The 19,746-nt window shown below is 37.1% G+C and overlaps 1 protein-coding gene and 1 long non-coding RNA gene across 2 annotated transcripts in view; both read left to right on the top strand.

The window, feature by feature from the left end:
* negr1 (neuronal growth regulator 1) overlaps positions 1-19,746 on the top strand; it is a 280,810-nt gene that overhangs the window by 175,341 nt on the left and 85,723 nt on the right. The window lies entirely within an intron of this gene.
* LOC103130717 (uncharacterized) lies at positions 8,250-10,276 on the top strand. The gene is made up of 2 exons (XR_475251.2): positions 8,250-8,865; positions 8,997-10,276. It is a non-coding gene; the product is annotated as an uncharacterized LOC103130717 (long non-coding RNA).

The raw sequence follows: 19,746 nt of genomic DNA, 5'->3' as shown, positions 1-19,746 counted from the left end.
CAGAGAGAGGAAAAAAAAAGGACGTGTGATGTGCAGGCTGAAAAGAGGCCGTGCCACCCACCTGCAGAGACTGCTGCCTCGCCTCATGCTCCCAGCTGACAGCCGTTTAAAAATAAAATCCTTGTACTTTCCATAGAAGATTTTTAAATATTCATGTTAATGTATATTATTAATATTATTATTATTGTTGTAACTATAATGGCCTCATAATGATTTTTTTTAATCACTTCTGCTTTCAAAGTTTTTTTTTTTTCCTCCTCACTCCAATGTCTTTGAGTTACACTGTTTAGCTTGAATGCATTTCTGAATAGTGGCTGTTTAATATCAGCTCAACAGGTATTGTACTGAATGTGCCTTTAAAGTATTTTATCAATTAGTGTAATCCCATAACCCAATCTTTCCTAGTTTCCTTGCTGCCATGTATTATTCTAAATCTTAAAGCTGCAACAAAAACTTTCAATGGCTGACAGAATTTTCTGACTCTTCGGCTTTTTTCCCAGTAAACATTTTCTAATGCAGTTATTAGCATAATATTCATGCCAGATGTCAAAACAAATCCAACTAATTGATATATAATAGATATCAAAATAAAAGAAGTGGAATGATACAAAGAATCAGTTTTGAAGATGTGTTCCAAAAATATTTAATAGATAATAAACAGATTCAATATGTATCTTGTATGAAGAAACTCAACAGAAGGCTTTCATGGTTGTGTATTTAGCATCACTGTCCTGTGTATTAATTTTGTGTTAAGCAGCCTGGAAAAATACAAAAAAAGAAAAAAAAGAAAAATCCTATCACCAACAACCCTGTACATTTCTTCAAATTGTTTCTTCTCCAGTGGAGTCTTGTGTTGTAAACTTCCATCGTGGTTGACTTCATTTTCTGAGAAACAACTCAACCTGCTTGAGTTGTTTCGCAACCTAAATATACTCCAGATTTTTCTAAAACTTTCTCCGAGTTGTTCTTGGCTCTTTGACGGCTCCTCTGATTATTTTTCAATTCTTCTGTCGTTAATCTTGTGTGAAGCATCTGGTTGTTACTGGTTCACGGTTGGATGGTTTGGATCTTTTGGATCATCCAGAAGTTTGCAAATGTCTGGAGAGTTTTGATCTTGCCTACGTGAGACCCTTATTAAAAATTTTGATTGAATCATTAGTTAGAACTGAGCCAGTTTTATAGTTATTTTCATTACCATGACGCGACTTCTCAGCATGAACTCATACAAATCTCTGATATTTTATTCTACGATAGTCCCTCTGGTAAATCTCTGGCATTGTTTTCATCAAGTGTAACTTATATCTGTCCTGCCATTTTTCCCACAAATATGGCAAAAGCAAGAAAATGTCTTTATAATCCAAGTAATTTTGATCGATCCGCAGTTTTAAGAATCAGGCTTCCACTCAAATCAAAGTTCAAACAAAACAACTGCTTTTTGTCGTATGTCAACATTGTTGTTTGTAAAATAAAATTTGCACAGTATTGTTGACATACTGCCTCCTACAGAACACCAAGTAGTTTGGATTAACCCATGTGGGACAAACATTGTCCACTCTGACAGTTTTCTGTTTTAACGAATAAAAGACGAGTTTTGTGAATCTGCCATCAATGCCTTTTTTGTTTGCAGCTCCTCTGAATTAGTCTCCCTTGCACCACTACCCCTGCATCTCAAAGTGCTGGCCGAAGAAGTGATTAGCATTGTGTCGGGGTTTTGTGGCTCATCACAAACAGCGTTCTGTGGTCAGCGCAAACAGGAGACGGGAGGCGGCTGTGAGAAATGGGGATTCCTCCTGACCTTGTGGTTAATGAAGCTCTTCCTGTGCCTCTGTCAGTTTTAAGTTGGAGATTGTGTCGTGCTGCACGCCAGGGCTCCTGCAGTCACCAGACCTCTTCCCTGAGCAGCATACTGAGTTGTCAGTATCAAAAAAAAAATCCTCTCTGTTTTCAAGAACATGCAGTTTGGTAGATACGTTTGTTGCACAGCAGGCAGAATCTATCCCTCCTGTCAACCCTGTGCAGAATGAGGAAGAAAAAAAAGCACTCCATATAACCAGTTTTTCTAAGAAAGTCTGATTCACTTCTAAATAGAAATATATATTTTTTGAAGCAAGACTTTTTCATTTCTCTCTTACAATGTGTGCACAGGAAGTGAGTAATTTACTGGTGTGATCCGCTGATTTCTTTTCAATCTGTCTGAAAACACAGCAGCTCCAAATGTGAGAGGGTCTGAAAAGAAGAAAAAAAAATAGAAAGAAAAAGGTTGCATGAAGTATTTGTCAACCTGTCCCTGGTTACTTCCAGTGAACTGGAAAATAAGTTGCCAGCCAATGATGCAGAGCCCGAGATAATGCCTGGGTTTTAAAGCGAGCTATCTGAAGCAGGACCCTTCATCAGGCTGATGACTGAATCACAAATTGTGTTTGTTTTTTTGTTGTTGTTTTTTTTTAAACGGAGCCTGAGGCAACTTTTTAACAAGGATTGAAAAGGATTGGCACAGAGAAAAGTCATTATTTGACTGACAGCAAATGTAATCCTATTTTATTTGTTTTTCACCCTTCCAATGGCAGATTACACGTAGTTTGGCGCTCTCTGACTGACACAGGAAATTAGTTCTTTGTAGCTCGGGCTGTATTGTGTTTCTCCTCGGCGACGAGTCCAATGTCTGAGATGCGGCATTTCCTCTCTTCATTACTATAGATGAAATGTATTTACCATCATTTATGGTTCTTTTTGCACAAAGTGGGAATGGGATTTTCAAAGACTGTTTGGACTTTCATCTTTTCTGACTGTGTTATATTTATATCTTATTGCTGAAAAAAAACATGTGGTGGGGATTTAAAATGTTTACTTGTGTTGGAGAGTCCTTCGGCCACCAGGGGCATAGTTGTACATTCATAGGCTCTAGGTCAGAGGATTGATATGTAAGCTTTTCAAGTGGTATTGATATATCTCTATATAAAATATATATATAAAAAATTATAATATATACTGATATTTGTCCAGAAATGAGAACAATTCATGTACTTTAATTACTTTAAAGCTTACATTGTGAATAGCACGTATGCAAGTCCATTTTCATGATGTTTGATGTGATTTTGTAGCAGTGGTTTGATACTAATAAATGGCAATTAATGATGGAATTGTAGGTTGTGTTTGTATTGAAATGTTTGGTCCTGAACAACTTCAACTGCATGAATTGTAATAATTTACACAATCTAAAAATATTCCACCCAGATTTTCTTTCAGTGGCTCCTGACCGATGCGCAAAACCAAACTTTAGGTTTCATTCTGGCACAGTTTCATAATAAGATTGGAACTATTGGAAAACATATTTAAGATTTTTCTTAAATCTGCAAAAAAAAAAAATATATATATATATATGCATACAATACTTTAACATTATTCTAGCTTTTTTCATACAGCACACAGGAAAGTTTGAAATATTAGCTGTCTGACTAAGAGTTTGAAACCCAAAGAAACTTCCTACAACATTAGACAAACGAGGAGGCCAACAATTTTTAGTATTCAAAATTGATTCAACACATGGAACCTGATTTTCAATTCAGGCTTTCTGAAGGTTTATCAAATATCGTCCATGTACTTTAGCTGCTTTCCAATCTTTTTTTTTCTTTTTGTCTCGCATCTGAGGATTTTCTGAATGTTTTGTAACGTTTAACTGTGGCATGCACAGCATCCATTGTTGTGTCAATTGCAAATACAAAACGGAGTAAATTCTAAAATCCCGCAATGGAGTTTACTTTAAAAAGATTTTAAAATATCATAAAAAAAGATAAGAATTATTACTGGATGATCCACATTACCAAACCAATAGTTCTGACAGAAACCAAGCAGCCGCTGGAGATTGTGAAGTTACACCACATGAGAATTTAAAAAATGTGTTTTAGGTTAGAAAACGCGACAAAATTTACTATTTTACATGTTAAATGATTATCAAAAACACAAAAGCTAACACAGCTAACACACATGAAATTGTTTTAGTAAATATAAAGTGTTTCTGAAATTCTATAACTTGCAAAAGTATTCATACTTGAATGTTTTCACATTTTGTCATGTTACAAAACAATATATCAATCAATTTTATTGGGGTTTTCTTATGAGTAAGTAACACAAAGGAGCACATAAGTATGAAGAGTGGAGAAAGGAAAGTGAAATAAGGTTTAAGCTTTTCACAAATACAAATCTGAAAAGTGAAGCATGTATTTGAATTCAAATCTTATTACCCAGAAAATTAATTAAATACAATAAAATAAAGTAACACAGGACATCAGCAGGATGTCCACATTGAAATACGATCCCTGCTGTGAAGGAGCTTTTCACAGGCACAGTTAGTAAAGCTGGTCAGAGTTAAGATGGATGGTGCTAAATACATTGCAGCCCTGTGGATTTAGACGCTGCAAAAGACTTCAGACACATAAACACTGTCAGAGTTTCAATAAATAAACTTAAACAAACCAAATCGCATGTTTTAAAAAGACCTTGTGAACATCTGGGTTTAAATCCATTTGAGAGTATGTGGTAAAACCGTAGAACCAGTGTTCACAGATTCTCTCCATCCAATCTGTTTGAGCCTGAGCTATTATGCAAAGAACAACAAAAACCTCCATCTCTGAATGTCCAAAGTTTGTACAGACACATCAAAAAAAAAAAAAAAATTAAAGCTGCAATTGCACTGACAGGTGGCTTTACTAAAGTATTGAGTAAGTTTTCTTTGTGAAAAGAAAATTGAAAATCAAATATAATTTTCCTTCCACTTTGCTATTCTGTATAACTTTGTGATGGCCTATCACATAAAACTGCTTTAAGTGGAAGTCACGTCATTGTGTTTGTCATTTGACAAAACATAAAAGTCCAGCGGTAAGAAGGCTTTTTAAGGCACTATGACAATTAACATACAACTAATACGTTTTCTCTATCTTTCAAATGACAAACTTTTCACCTGCTATTAATATTATTTTTTCTCTCCTCCACCATCAACACATTACAGCAAGCACCCAAAGATGAAAAGAAAACTTTGTAAGACATTCAGAAAGCCAAAAGATCTACGGATCACTACAAACTTAAAAGATTAACAGCAACTTTTGCTGATACAAAGTCGGCAATTGTTGAAAATATGCGAGTGAAATTGTCATCTTTTATTTCCTACCAATTAAATAGAAAAAATATCTTTTGACCATTTTAGAAGATTGATTTTATGTTTTAATTCCATTAAATGAAGAGAAGAATATCCTCCTTGAAATTTCCTACCTAAACAAATTCCCATCAGCCTCGAATCCTAATCAGTCTGTTGGGTGAATGGTTCATTCATTTCATCTTTAAGATTGATCAAGTGCTGCAAACTTCAAAGCTTCAGCAGTGCTCTCAAATCATGTCCTGACAAGCAGCGGTCCTTGGCTCCTCTAAGCTGCTGCTCACTACTCTGAGCTTATGAATAATTGATGCTTGAAAAGCCAAAAAGTTGCCTAAAAGAACATAGAAAAGCATTTTTAAAAGGAGCGTTGCTCAGTTTGTAATGCAATTAGGAAATTTAAGTTAACAGTAACTGGAGGTCAAATTAAGGTCTAAAGGAGGAAAACATTCAAAGAGGGCTCCTAGGAGGACAGATCTACACCCCCTTCAAATACAAAGATTTAGCTGGAGAACAGAAACTGGTTCTCTGAGTTGCTCTGTAGCTACACTAGAAAGATAAAACTTTCTTGCATGCTCGACAAGAAAAGTAGGCTCAGAAGTTTTAAAATGTGTCTAAAATAAGCTGAATGCACTAAGTACGCAGTAGTTTGTGTTGTAAAATGTGTATGAAATCACATGTAGCATCTATCCAGAAGTCTGTTGTGATGCTTATCAATAATTTGTCAAGATGGGGCATGTTGAACATACTTTAGCAAGCTTATTCATATGTTTACAATATTTTCTGCAGCAACTTTGTGGTTTTTGGTTTCAGTTTCTTCCATGTTAGCTTTGTTTTGCAACGTATGGCAAACATGGATTAATTGCCCTGAATCAATTTCAGACTGCAACTAAGATACATGTCTGTATGAACATTCAGACTTCAAAGCATTCTTCAAATCTCTTTAATGTTTTTACCCAGCAATCCACAGGCGGTTGTGGTCCTGAACCTCTCCCAGTACTGGAGGTCAACTGTGCTCTACTGAAGCATCTTAAATTTGCATCCAACTTCTCAAGTAATGATCACTGTAAGGGTTGAACTTTAAGGCCCTCTTGCCTCTCTAGTTTTACTTTGATCCAAATCGGTTGATGAGTTTGTTAACTTCTAACAGTTTTCAGGTGGTTTGGTTTCTTTTCACACATAGAAATCTCCAAGGAACTAGAACCATCACTGAAATGTAATACAGGAAGCAGATGCTGTGCTCTGAGCCAATAGGAAACACAGGTCAACCATCACAGCATTAGTGAGTGTGATTTTAGGCAAAATTATCTGAGCAGTATATCGAAATATTTAGAAAAAAATCACTCAAAAGTTGCACTGGTGCTAAATGATAAAACACTTCAGCATTGATTATTTGTTTGTTTACCGTTTACAGTAAACCTGCCTATGGAAAGGCATTTGGCTGAAGCTTGCAGCATAAACCTGGTAGCCTGCTGGATCGAGGTCTGATCACATTCGCACCATAAACAATCCCCCCCGCCGCCCTCCGTCTCCTATTCTCACCCCACCCACTCATGTGCAGTTCACATCCTAGGGGGGAAAACGAACCAGAGTTTGCTTTAAGTGAGGTAAACACCTCAGGTGTGAAAACACCCCAAGACTTTGTGGCGTGTGGGTGTTGATTAACATTAGAGATGTTTTTAATTACTGACATATTTCCTGCCTTACATCTGGTCCTTTGAGGCTTTAAATACCCATCAAAAAGCCTGCTGATATCTGACGCTCACTTATAATTAGATAAACACTTTTTTTTTTTTTTCTGTGTTAGTCTCGGTTAATCTGAGCTGAACCTAATGGGTTTTAAAGGGAACTGTGAGTGTGCACTCAAAGATTATTTTAATCTGTTTTGATATAGCTCCGCCACCTCAATCAGGCTCTCAATCTGTGTAAAATGAGGGCACTCTGAGAAGGTTTGGTAAAGCTCAGATTTTTTGTCATTTTGGACTACTGAGTTATGAAATGGCTCTTGGGTCAGTTTAACAGTGAATGTTTTGGGAAAACATTTGGCCTAAGGAGGTTTAGTCTCTCATTCCAGATGGAAAAACAAGCCAAAGCAATTAGAGCTTTGAAAGTTGACATTTTCCAAATATGAAATTTTGCTGGAGTGGAAAGTTTTTTCTGCTTTTTGGTAAAATATTTACAGTGAAGTGGTAAACATTTTATCTGCTGTCATAGTCATTCTCTCAGACAGCATGGTCTTAGATTTGAGATCCTCCTGCTTTTAAAAAAATGCCCGTGCTGTTGCTGACAATTGGTGCTGTTGCAATAAATTAAAATCTAATTCCTGGAAAAAACAAACAAACAAACAAAGAAAAAAAAACGTTTTAGCAAGTATAACTTAAAATATGATTTTATTGTTTTCACTGCATTGAATTACAAAATGTCAGTTTATATTGGTGGGAAAAAAACTGAGTTTTGCAACAACGTTTCAACTACAGATGAGCCTAAAATTTAGTGAGTTTGGGTCTTTGAATCTGCTCCTAATGTCTAGTTATTGCAGGCTTTTTTTTTATTTCTTTATTTTGTTTGCTGGTGGGTCAGGACAACAGAAGGAGCAGTGTGTATTGAACATGTGCTACCAAGTTTTATTAGAATGAACAATTCATGCCCAGCGCGTGAGAACAGGTCACTCTTAAAAAAACAAACAAACAAACAAAAAAACAGTAGATAAAGAACTGAATTATCCAAGAGACTCTCCCACCTGAGTTGTGGATCTCTGCAGCTCTTCCAGAGTTAAAAGAGGCCTATTGGCTTCTTCTTGAATTAAAGCTCCTCTGCCAATTCATGTTAACAGCTGTAGTTTTGAGAGGTTTGCAGATAATGAGTTCAACAGTGCTAAAGGCAACTTGTTCTACTTACGGCTATCAAAGTAAAAGACATTTTATACAAATTAATGCAACACTTTTCAGAGTTTTGTTTGCAAAATAAACTGAACATATATATTCACAACTGAGCACTATTTTTGATTTATACATTCAAATTTCTGGTGACAAAAAAAATAAAAATAAACAAAACTTCAAGTGTTTTGAAAATTTCGGCAAGGGACTTAAGGCGTCACGTTTAGTTAACAAGCTCTCAGTCTAGTAGTTGGCTTTCAGTCTACTGCTTTTGTCTCTTCAACTTCTTCATGTACAAACTCTGAAAAGTTTTACTCTGAAAAGTACATCAAATCTAGAAACTGGAGTGCGCATATCTTTGTAACACTTCTGTGTGAAGTACATCAAAAGACCCAAAGCAATAACCACCTGGGATGCTGGAAAAGCAATGTTAACATTAATAACTTTAAAACATTTTTTTTTTTTTAGCTCCGTTTGAAATTTATAAAAATCCTTTCACTTCCTCTATTCCGAGCTGACCGGTGTTGATGCAATGTTTCACTCCAACAGCTCCTTTCTGCTTTTTCTCCGGTCGCTCCAAGAGCCAGTCAAAGTGCCAGAGGGGAGTGTGATGTGATGACAAATGGTTAAATCCAACAGCTGAATTATTGACTGGAACCAAAATGTGAAGACAAAATTCCTGTGGGACAGGAGTTGAGTGGAAGCTGCTCTCCACTCTAATTGCTCCCCGCCCACTAACTCGTTTCTTTCTTGGCAGCCCCGTGTTGAGAGTTACGGAGCGCTGATGAACTCCACAACACACTTTAAGTGTTCCAATAATTAAAGCCCAAAGAGATTGTCAAGGTAATGCACCACACAACAATTGACTACATAAATTCAGGAGCCTTAAACAACACATTCGGCCATATCGCTTAATTGCTGTGTCTGTGCAATTATCTTATCAAGAAACTTTTTTTTTTTTTTTTTTCTTCCAGTAACGGTCTGCCCTCTCACCTGTGGAGACAGCTGGGGCCAGTGCAGACTTTGTGACTCTGGAGGGAATATGCAAATGTGCAGAGATGGAGTTTATCATCCAGAACTGTTCTGCTCAATGATGGCACAATAAGTGACAGCAGCTGGAGTCAGGAAGGAAGAATTTGCAAAGTATTTTTCAAATGAAAGTGAGAATAATGAGACCTGTGTCTCTGGTGGATCTCTGCTCCAAAACCACAATTGGAACAAGTCTGACAAGCTGGATGGCCTTTCGGCTGATGGTATTGCCTCAGGTCTGTTATTTTATAGGCATCCTAGGAGAATCAGTCTCAGTTGTTTATTATTTATTTAAATATCTATTCTAATGCTCTTAAAATACGGATGCTGCTTATAAAACATGAGTCACTAGTTCAGCATATTTGTACATTTTTTCTTGTGTCTGATTTAACATGCTTGGTGTTTTTCTTTTTGTTTTTCATATTACGTAACAAATATTTTGTTGCGAATGATCAAAGAGGTAAAAAGAAAGAAGCCTTTATGTTTCGTCAAGCTTTTACTATCAAAGCTGCTGTTTTTTTGTTTTTTTTTCCTTCCATCTGATCTGTGCCAATTCATCATTGGAGAGGACAGATTCTAGTTTAATTCATCTTCATTCATGTTCATAGTTCACCACCAACACAGCTCCATTATAAACACGCTTTTGTTTAGGTTCCTTTTTTCTTATTTTACAGTTCTAAAATATGTCTCTCTTTTTATAATTCAACTGTTAGTACATTGACTAGAGCGTGTACCAACTCTCATTGAGATCTGTTCTATTCTCCTCTCTTCTATCTGCTCATGTAACCTGCACACTGTTGAGGTTGAATTCTCTGCTCACCTGCTTTCATTTTCATATTATAAGGCCACTATCGTCAGAATGAAAAATGAGTCACTGATTTTGACTGAACGGTGGTTAATTAAGTCTGTGTTTACAATTGTAATCGCTTTTGAAGAACTGCAAAGTCAAAGTCTGAAAATCCTGATGCTAAAAAATCTTTAATCATGTAGACGACATATGTGCTGCTATTTTTGGTGTCTTACCCTATATGTATGGTCTCAGAAAGATGTTAGAAGCAACAGATTGCAGTAAGCTCCAGCCTCATTTCTTTGATCAACTCTGCTTAATTCTTATTTCTTGGACTGCAGCTGTGCATCCTTTCTGAAAAAAGTAACAAATGTTCCTCTCAAAAGAATGATAATGTACATATTTTCTGTGAACTGGTTGAATTGCGTCACTCTAGGCTTAAAATGGAAAAAAAAAAAACAAAAACAAACCCTCAGCATTGTTCAGCTTAGATTCTCGAAAAAAGTGAGCTCCACTCATGAAAAACTTTAACGTACAATGTGTCTTAACATTTAAACTGGGATATCCAAAACTTGCATCACAGGGTCTAAAAATATTTAGGATAAAACCGATGTAAAATACTACAACCTTTCCAATCTATGACATGTCAGTAAGGTGTATGTGTTGCTTACTGTGCTGCGAAAGTTAATTTTTAGCAATAACTAAATCTAAATTTGGTTAAGACAGGTTAATGTGAATTAAATCTTGCTTATAATTTGCCACCTAAATATGTTTAAACTAAGTTCAAAGTTCCCACTATACTGTATAAACTCTAGAGAACATGGGCTACATGCACATATCATTTCTTCATATTGAGTTACAAGTGAGAAGAGGGTGCAGTCATCTCCAACCTGTCTATTCAGTTTTTTTTCACAGCAGTCAAGTAGCTTATGGAGTAGTGCATTAGGCAAAGCACACTGTGCAATTTCAAAAAATGAACACGAAATACTAAAAGTTCAGTGTTATAGTAACTCATGTGACACTGCAGAACAGAAGGCTTCAGCCTCCATGATTTCTATTCCACCACAGAACTGTGTCACAAAGGTCAGATGGAGACATGAGGGCATCAACAAAAGGACAGGAAGTTCTTGGAAAGTAAATGAGAATTTGGAATAATTATGTGTTGCAGAATTTTCCTAGAACATTTCTAACATTGCCTATTGTTTGTTATGAATCATTTTTGGTCAAAAGATGACTTCAAGGTGTCTGAAAGTGTCTTCTTTTTCTATAACTTTCTACCATCTCCAATACTCCTCCCTTCAGTAAATCATCACTCAAAACTACATATCTTCGTCTGATATGCTAACAATTAACTTAGCATATGAATTAATGGAAGGAATGAATTGGATAATAAGAAGTTAAAAAATATCGAAAGAGAAGAGCTGTCTAGTCAGATTTCTAGAATAATCAGTGACAGTCTTCAAAAAACAATGTTAGCATCTGTCCCAAGTCAGAAACTGGAAACAAACACACAACTTTCAGATTGCAAGATGAGTATTATGTCCACTGAAGTACAGTTATCCTCATTAGCAATGCAACGTGCTACTTATTTGTCTTTTTTGCGTGAAAACAGTTGGGTTAAAACAATAACAAATATCCCAAACAATTAAAAACAATATTGTGGGATGAAAAACCTAGGCTGTGGAAAATAATAAAAAAATACAAATGCACAAAGAACAGGTTACAGAACTCCTCCAGGGGGAGCACATAGTTGTAAATTCAGATATTAAAACACATAAACTGTGCTCGCTGCGCTGGCAGCATTTGCACCTTGTTAATTTATTCGGATGTTTCTTCATTCAAGCCTAACTGGCACTGTCGCTACAACGTAATCCCTACCTACACCCAGCAACAGGACAAAAGAGTTAGAGGGAAACCAATTTGATTAAGAAGATTCAGAAAATGAGGCTGAAATTTTCATTTGGATGAAGTTATGCTGTTAGAGCATCAAAGCGTTCTGCTGAGCTGGTTGAGTTCCAGAGTGTTTGTCACCTGTGTTTTTCATGGGCTCAATACAAAACCTGAACTTTGTCATGATACAGTTCTCATGCCAACTACAACCAAAAATTTGATTTAATGTTTTGTTGTCATTTTTAAAGGGGCAGTATATAATGTAAAACTGCCTTTTTTGAGCTTTACATAATGTTATTTCCTCATGATAGAAGAAACGTCTGGGGAGGAGAACTGGGCTCAATACGAGCCAGGACCGACTATGGGTTTGAGAGGACAGATTCAGGATGCTCTGTCCTCTCTTTACTTTTCATTGAATATGTTAATGAAAAGTAAGAAGTTAATAGCAGGAGAGTTTGTTAGCATTAGTATCTCAGCCAATGCTCTCCTCCAGGAACAAACTCCTGGTGTCTGGCCAAGCACATCGCCAGACCAGGTGTAGCTTCTACGGAAAGAAACACAATCTGAGAGAAAAAGTAAACAGTTGAAATAATAGCAAATAATGCAATTGGAGAGTAGCAGAAGAGGAAAGTGAGGAAAATGGGTCAGTTTGGCCTCCAGCAGACTGAGCCTATAGCAGCATAACTACAGACATAACTCAGGATAACTTTGTAACTGGATGAAGACAAGAGAGCCTTTCAATTCATATGTCTTTTTTCTTTCTTTTCTTCTCAGCACTGACACATTGAACAACTCTTCTGCAAGCATGCAAAAGAACCCACACTTAGATTCTGTCCAAGATGTGGTGAAATTTATAAAAGCACCGAGTCAAAGCGTCTTACATAACCAAAAGCAAAAGTGCCTGGCAGGCGATGTCATCAAAAGTGTGTCCACAGCCACCTTCCTGAGATGAAAAACAAATGAAACACTTTGAGGCTGAGCTGATTTCCCTCCTGCTCCGCATCTCCATCTGTCACTCCTGGTGACTTATTCTGAGCAAGAGTGCTTTCCTGCGTGACCTCCATCATGGGGTGCAAGATGAACGAGGTGGGTCTGGTCTCTGTCCTCCGTCTTCTCTTTGCCAAGGCAGCAGGAGCACTGAAGCATCGAGAACACCTGCAAACCCAGAGTAATGAGGCAGCGGGCCACACAGCCTCCCCTCCTCCCTGCACTAATCAATCCTGCTGGCCATTAAGGGAACCAAGAGCAGAAGCTGTTAGAGAGAGCGGAGCTTCGTATGTATGCACAAAATCCATGGCCCCTTTTTCTCTATAAGTGAACTTCTGTGAATCGGTCACGTTTAGTGTCCATTGCAGATTCTGTGGCTTCTTTTTCCCAGCTATTAGAGTCAGAGTTTGCATTAGAGCTGCAGCACATTACCAGATAAATAGGCGTCATTAAATTTAATTTGTTTTGTCACTCTTAGGCCAAATTGACAGAGGCTGGAGCCAAAAAAAAAAAAAAAACAGAGGCCAGGATGCCTAGATTCAGCAAATAATTGAGTTTTCAAAATATAAAAATGAATGAAACTGCATCAAGCAGCTCTCCATTCACAGCTGTAAAACATATTCACCTATAATATATAAAGTGAGATACAGTCTTTTTATTTCACTGTCTAAAATTAAATCAGAATAAACATTTCCTTGTTTAGGTCACTCAGGATAGCCATATTTATTTCTGTTCTCTAAGTAGCAGAATCATGATTAACACTCTTCAAATTCAGAAATGCACATATTCTAAAATACATGCACATTTAAACAGTTCGAGCAAGCCCAGCTGATGTCATGTGTCAGTCACTAACACTTTTACTTTCACTGACGGCGTCACTTTAATCTGCTCAAACAGCATTATGCAGTATAAATGCCATATGATACATAGTTCTCTTCCTGATATCATGGCTGATTTCTTTCACATTATTTTTCCACAAAAGGGAACAGTACCTTTGGGGTTTTTGCCTTAAGATACCTCCACCGGTGGTACAACCATCTCAACCGTTCTGGATTACTAATTCAGAAGCTCAGAAACCCCCGACTGTTCAAAATTTGTTTAAAAGAATAATATTTGCTCGTGAAACTCCTGACATCGAAAAAAAACAAACAAAAAAAAACAAACAAATTCTGTTAATGTTCTGACATTTATCAAACAGAAATGTCAAACAGCGAGAGAAAAAAAAAAGTTAAATGTTCGTTTATACTTAGTCATAACGTCTGAGTGTTTCTATAACTTTGGTTTGAAAAAGTATAGGAATATATCTCTACGAAATGTTGTTTACAAAAAAAGCTCAGTATAATTTTATCTGGCCAAAGACACAGTATATCTAATTGTTTCTGTTCCCAAAGTTAGGAGGGAAAATCCTGTTTTCTGAACTTATAATGTTACTCTGCTCTGGTTCTTTAGCAGTGAATCTGTTTTCCTTCCTTACCTCGCTGCTCATTGAGCGCGAGGATAAACCTTGTTTCTCATCCAGCCACGTCATTTGCAGCTGTTTTAAACATTGCAATCACTGCTTTGAATGTGGAAATGGTCTGACTCAGATCAGTAGCTGTTGCTATTTTTGACGCACATCTGCCAGACTGAAATGCTACATTCCCTTTTATTTCAGAATTTATTGAAAGACTAAAGGAAATAAGCGTCTGTGTAGCGATATATTTAGGAGGGGAAAAAATCATGACTTAATAAGAGTTGTCAAAACAAGGAATGTTGAAAAGACACAAATTTACTATTTTAACCAAGAATTTTAAATATTTTCTTTGCACTGGTTTTAAAATGGCGAGTCTTCTCTGTAATCAGCTGGTCAAACAATAAATAATAGGCGAGAAAAATCTGTGCAGTACAAAACCAAAAGTATAATGATCTGTTTCTCCCACATACTTACTGGCTGGCTTCCAATTCATGCCTTTCCTGAAATACCGAGTTAATTTTCAGAACATTTTATTGAATTTTGCCCTTCTTATAATGGCAGCAACAATGCTTTCTACACACAGCTGCTAAAAATTAAAGCGCATCCTGAAACAGACTAAACTTTTCTCAAGTCTTTATCGTCAAGCCGCACAACAGTTACCTTGTTTCGATGTGATAGGTGCTTTAAATGTGTCACTTGAGACAGAATGAGAAAATAATGCTGATTTAAGGCACTGTTCAGGCATTGCTTTCTTTTGTTCTTTTGTCAACTTTTATGTCTACATTACAAAGGCCTTGTGAAATTCCCTGTTTGGGAAAGTCAACAAGAAACAGCATAAATGAGAAGCTTGTCTGAAACAAAAAAAAGAACAAAGAACTAAGGATAAAACAAAATAAATCACATATGTACTGTAATGAACTGCACAGCATATTGTTTCTCCATCGCACTAAAACAAACAGTATTTAAGCCTATTGTGTCATAGTAATGAATGAAAATGTGTTCATAAATTCAAGTAGAAACATCTGCCATGTGGGGACATCAAAGCTAAAAATGTGACTTGGTTGTATTTACACACACAAGAAAACAATTTTAACTATGTGGGCTTTCTGGAGAATTAAAGAATTTAGGGGAAAAGTCATTAATTGGCAAGTTGTTTTCTAAGCAAAGAAATTGTAAAAAAAAAACAACAAAAAAACATGGCAACTAGGAACATGGTTCATGCACGGTGACGTTCCAGTTCTAACATACATCCATGAGTTGTTGTTTTTTTTTACTTATATTTGTATCAACTGGAGAACTGACCTCAAGCAAAAACGATCAGATAGTATACATAATACATACATTCAAGCTTTCATTGATGCTCCTTTGGTCTGTATTTATGCTACTGTTCACTTACCAGGTTCAGCGGCCCGACAAAGAGCACAGTCCCTGTTAAAGTGTCAGGCTTTTGAGATGGATTAAGTGTTTATTGAGATCAATTCAATTCTGCAATATCTGCTTCTTAACACAGATCAACCAATCACAAGGCAGGGAATTGATATTTTTAGACATCTAGACATGGTCAAGATAACGTCCTTAAGTTCAAACTTCCCACTGTGAAGCTGAGAGGAACCCCCCCTCCAGTTACATGAACAGCAGGAACATGTGGTGTAAAAGACACACATGTAAGAGTGAGTCTAGAATCAGTCTTATGCCTGCAAATATAAACTGAGTTTTTTGGTATGATTTCAAAATGTTTAACGTCAAAATCACTAAATTTGCAGACCCGCTGTTCAAATACATGAGAGAAGTGAGATGAGCTGTGTCTCACCACTGGCACTGCCACACACTGGATGATGCTAACTGTTGCCATGTACCTTGTATCTCTTACTTTGCCAATATGCATGTCTGATTGTGCATTACACATGTTGATGTTCCACAGTCTGTCTAAAATATTTAAGATTTGTGTGTAATATCTAGACTTGGTGTTCTGCCTCTAAATACTGTAGCGTGACACAGAACTGTGTCACTGATAGAGGGCAGTGCTGAGCCCCACAGGCACAAAGAGCTTTCCTTTTTCCATACGTTGAAAAGACTGAAAACAGTCGGACGAGGCCTGAACCGGGATGACTCCCCGCTCTGGTGATCGTCTCCATTGAAGCTGCCGTGCCTGCATGCTAAAGAGGTCATTTAGTTATTTAAATCAGGTGTGCTGCATTAGGTTTCACCTCAAAGCTTTGCAGGACACCAACCCAGGAGGACTGGAGTTTGAGATCTCTTTGGGGATTGCTACCACATTTCAGGGTTGTGATATTCAAAAAATATGCCTACTAGCAGGTTTTCTGTAACTGTTGCTAAACTAATCTTTAGCTTCTTCCTGAATGCATGCAGCATTTGGCTAGCGTGGATAATATTTTTATTGTTTCAAAATACATTTATTCAGGATTTGAAACGTCAACTGTGACCGGATATTTATAAATGTTAGAAAAAGTGTCACACTTGCCGAAAGTCTGTTTTATCCAAAAGACCCTCAGGCACCGGTTCTCAAGACATCAATAGTGTACACAGAAATATATTTGAATATATTTGATTTCAATTCAAATGTCCATCTTTTCCACCTCTTCATTTCTGTCTCCTTCTTCTTTGCATTTGCCACATCTCGCCCTGCCAGCCTGCGCAACGGCAGCCAGAAATGTGCTGGAAAAGACACGCTGTCACAAGGTGTACCTCCTCCCTCCAAAGAAGAGGGAAAAAAAAAAAAATCATGCCAACATGTCATTACCCAACCTACACTGTTTCTGAGTGATCACATGTACGTAGCATTTCTCAGTTCACTTCCCTGCACAACGAGTAAGCATGGCTAATGGAAATTTAATCAGCAACAAGAGAGGACAGCAGGCATAATGCAACACATGATAAATAGAAGAGAGATGCAAATGGTGTTTGTTTTAGACAGACTGTGCTGACAAGCCTGATAATGCATCCTTTTGCAGTTTCACCCTGAATCTGCCTTTTGCTCCAAAGTGCCATGCATCACATTTCACATCCATAAAACAAATTGTGTTATTCATAGAAATATTTTCTGATCTCTTATGAGCTGCAGGACCTGGGGTACAAATTAATAAAGTGCAATGTAAATTCTTGCAATCATTAGAGGATAGAAGTGTTTTAGAATAAGAAACACTTGGCACTTCTTTAATATTCTAGCGTTGCAGAATCTTCACTTGGAATTGTTCCTTCACATATAGGAGACAAAAAATCAAGACCCACATGCCCTCGTTCTAAAAGAACATACATTTTGATTACATTAAGAGTTTGCAGAGAGATTTTTTCTGCAAATTTGCCCATATTTCAATGACACACTTAACAACATGAATCATGCCTTTGCTGCCCACACATGACGTCAATTCTGTATTATCTCAGCATGATCTCAGTCTGGGTTTAGGCAACTGCACAAAAGTATTTCAGAAGTGAAAGCATGTGGTGAATGTATGTTTGAAGCTGATTATGGTTCTCTCCTGGAGCTCTGACATTCAAGGTTTAATTGCATACATTTGCAGGTGATTTTCAGATGTCAAAAAGGATTAAAGCCTCCTTTTTCTTTCTGCAAATGTTTGTCAGAAACGCAACACCTGTCGCTAAAGCAACTGTAGGACTGAGATTTTCCTGAAAATAACTTGGCAGTTGCAACAGAAGTGAACAAAACAATCTTATTTGTTAGCGGATCAAATTTTTTGTAAGCTGCAGGCTAACTTTAGTGAGTTATTGAAAATAACTAAACAAGGTAAGGTTTGCAGAAATTGCAGTTTTCCTTTCTCATAAATCCTATTTGAGTCAACAATGCTCTCTTCCAAAAAAAATGGTTTCCAAAATATCTGAATGTCAGACTGTACAATGTTTTCAACACAAAGGTATTTTTCCCACTACTCCACTGTTGCTCCATTTCTCTTAAAGTTGGTATGAATGTGAATGGGCCAAACTTCAGTTAGTAGAATATACTGTATGTGAAGCCGAGTGTCTCTGAGGCTTTTGTTGTTGTTGTTGTTGTTGTTGTTGCAGACCTTAGCTACTTATTTACTGCACATCCCAGCTCAAATCCCAGTGCTGTGCAGCGTGACATCCAGATATTCAAATTTCTCAATTAGGAACAAAATAAGGGATTGGCTCTTACCCGATATTGGATTTTCTTTGAATGTTTGTGTTGAGAAGGAGACCACGACTGAACTAAATATTGATTATAGCCGAGAATGTTTCCATGCTGCAAATGGAGAGAACTTTTTCACATCTTCAATTTGTAGGTAGTTATCTTTATTCATGTTTGCTCACAGCATGTTGTGGTTTTTGAGAGATTTTGTTGCACTGTTGTTATGATGCTGGAAACCTGTAAAATGGTGTGAAAATCTCAGCAGGAATCCCCACATCCAAACCAAATGTAGAGGAATGTTGTCTATGGATGTTGGAAAAAGAACTGCGCCACAGTTTCAGTGTCACTGTCTTAACAAAAGTATTTTAAAAACAAATACATCTGTGGACAGAAAAATTGGGGCTTTGTCTATAGTAATGCCATCACTCCTACAGTCTGTCATGGAGAAGAAGGATCTGAACCGTAAAGCATAAGCCTCAATTTATTTGTCCGCCTATGTTCCTTTCCTCACCAATGCTGCTGAGATGCGAGTCATGACTGAGAGAAAATGAGCTTCATCTGTAGGGTGGGTAGGTTCGACCGAAGGCTCGAAGCAGAGCTCCTCCGCATCGAACGGTGTGAGTTGAGCTTCTGATCTGGATGCCTAATTGAGTTCGAAAAACGTATAAAGGCTTCCAGTGTTTTTCAAAGAGTTTTTAAAAAGTTGTTTTTGACTGGACTGAATAACCGAGACACTACACCAGTAAAATATAGCAAAATCTCTTGTCTGAGAAATCCCAAATGACACATTTTGACCTATTTTAAAATGTCAGTAGACTTGCTCAGGATCACTTTTTACCACCTAAATTTGCATAGTTTGTCAGGAATGACTCTGATAATGTCTAGAGTAGACTATCTAAGGTGTCTACTTTTTTGCCACACATATTTGGCCTGATATTTATTGGAAATCATAGCTTTGTTTTTGACATCAAGACTATACATGGAGTCGCAATAGTTGTGGATATATGCTACCTTTATTTTTGAGTAAGTCATTTCAGAGGCAAAAAGGCATGCGTCATATTGACAAAGTGCCACTCCAAGCTTCCCACCTATAGTATTGATGAAGCTCTACCAACATAAGAGAGATCTGTGGTGCTCCTTAAGTTTCCACATCGTAATTGTCCTGTTTTTCTCAACTGGAAATATTGTGGGTAAGAGAAAAGTGTAAGAGCTTTTTTTTTTTTTTATAGACAGCTGAAGAGAGTGGGCAGCAATGGGGAGCAAAGAATCACTCTGTGCTTCACAAAAACAGAAGAAACTCCAATAACTCTAGCTTTGTGATCTGTGATTTCAAAAGGGGGACTTTACACTGTATGGAAGAAATGATGGAAAATGGTGCTCATTTGCTGCAGGTTCCCTAATAATACTCTGCTCTGCCCATTTCTTAGAACTGATGTGAGGAATTTTTTTCCATCT

This window comes from Poecilia formosa, unplaced genomic scaffold (genome assembly GCF_000485575.1).
Source record: "Poecilia formosa unplaced genomic scaffold, Poecilia_formosa-5.1.2 Scaffold10, whole genome shotgun sequence".
NCBI lineage: Eukaryota > Metazoa > Chordata > Actinopteri > Cyprinodontiformes > Poeciliidae > Poecilia > Poecilia formosa.
This window is presented reverse-complemented; position numbering and strand designations above follow the sequence as displayed.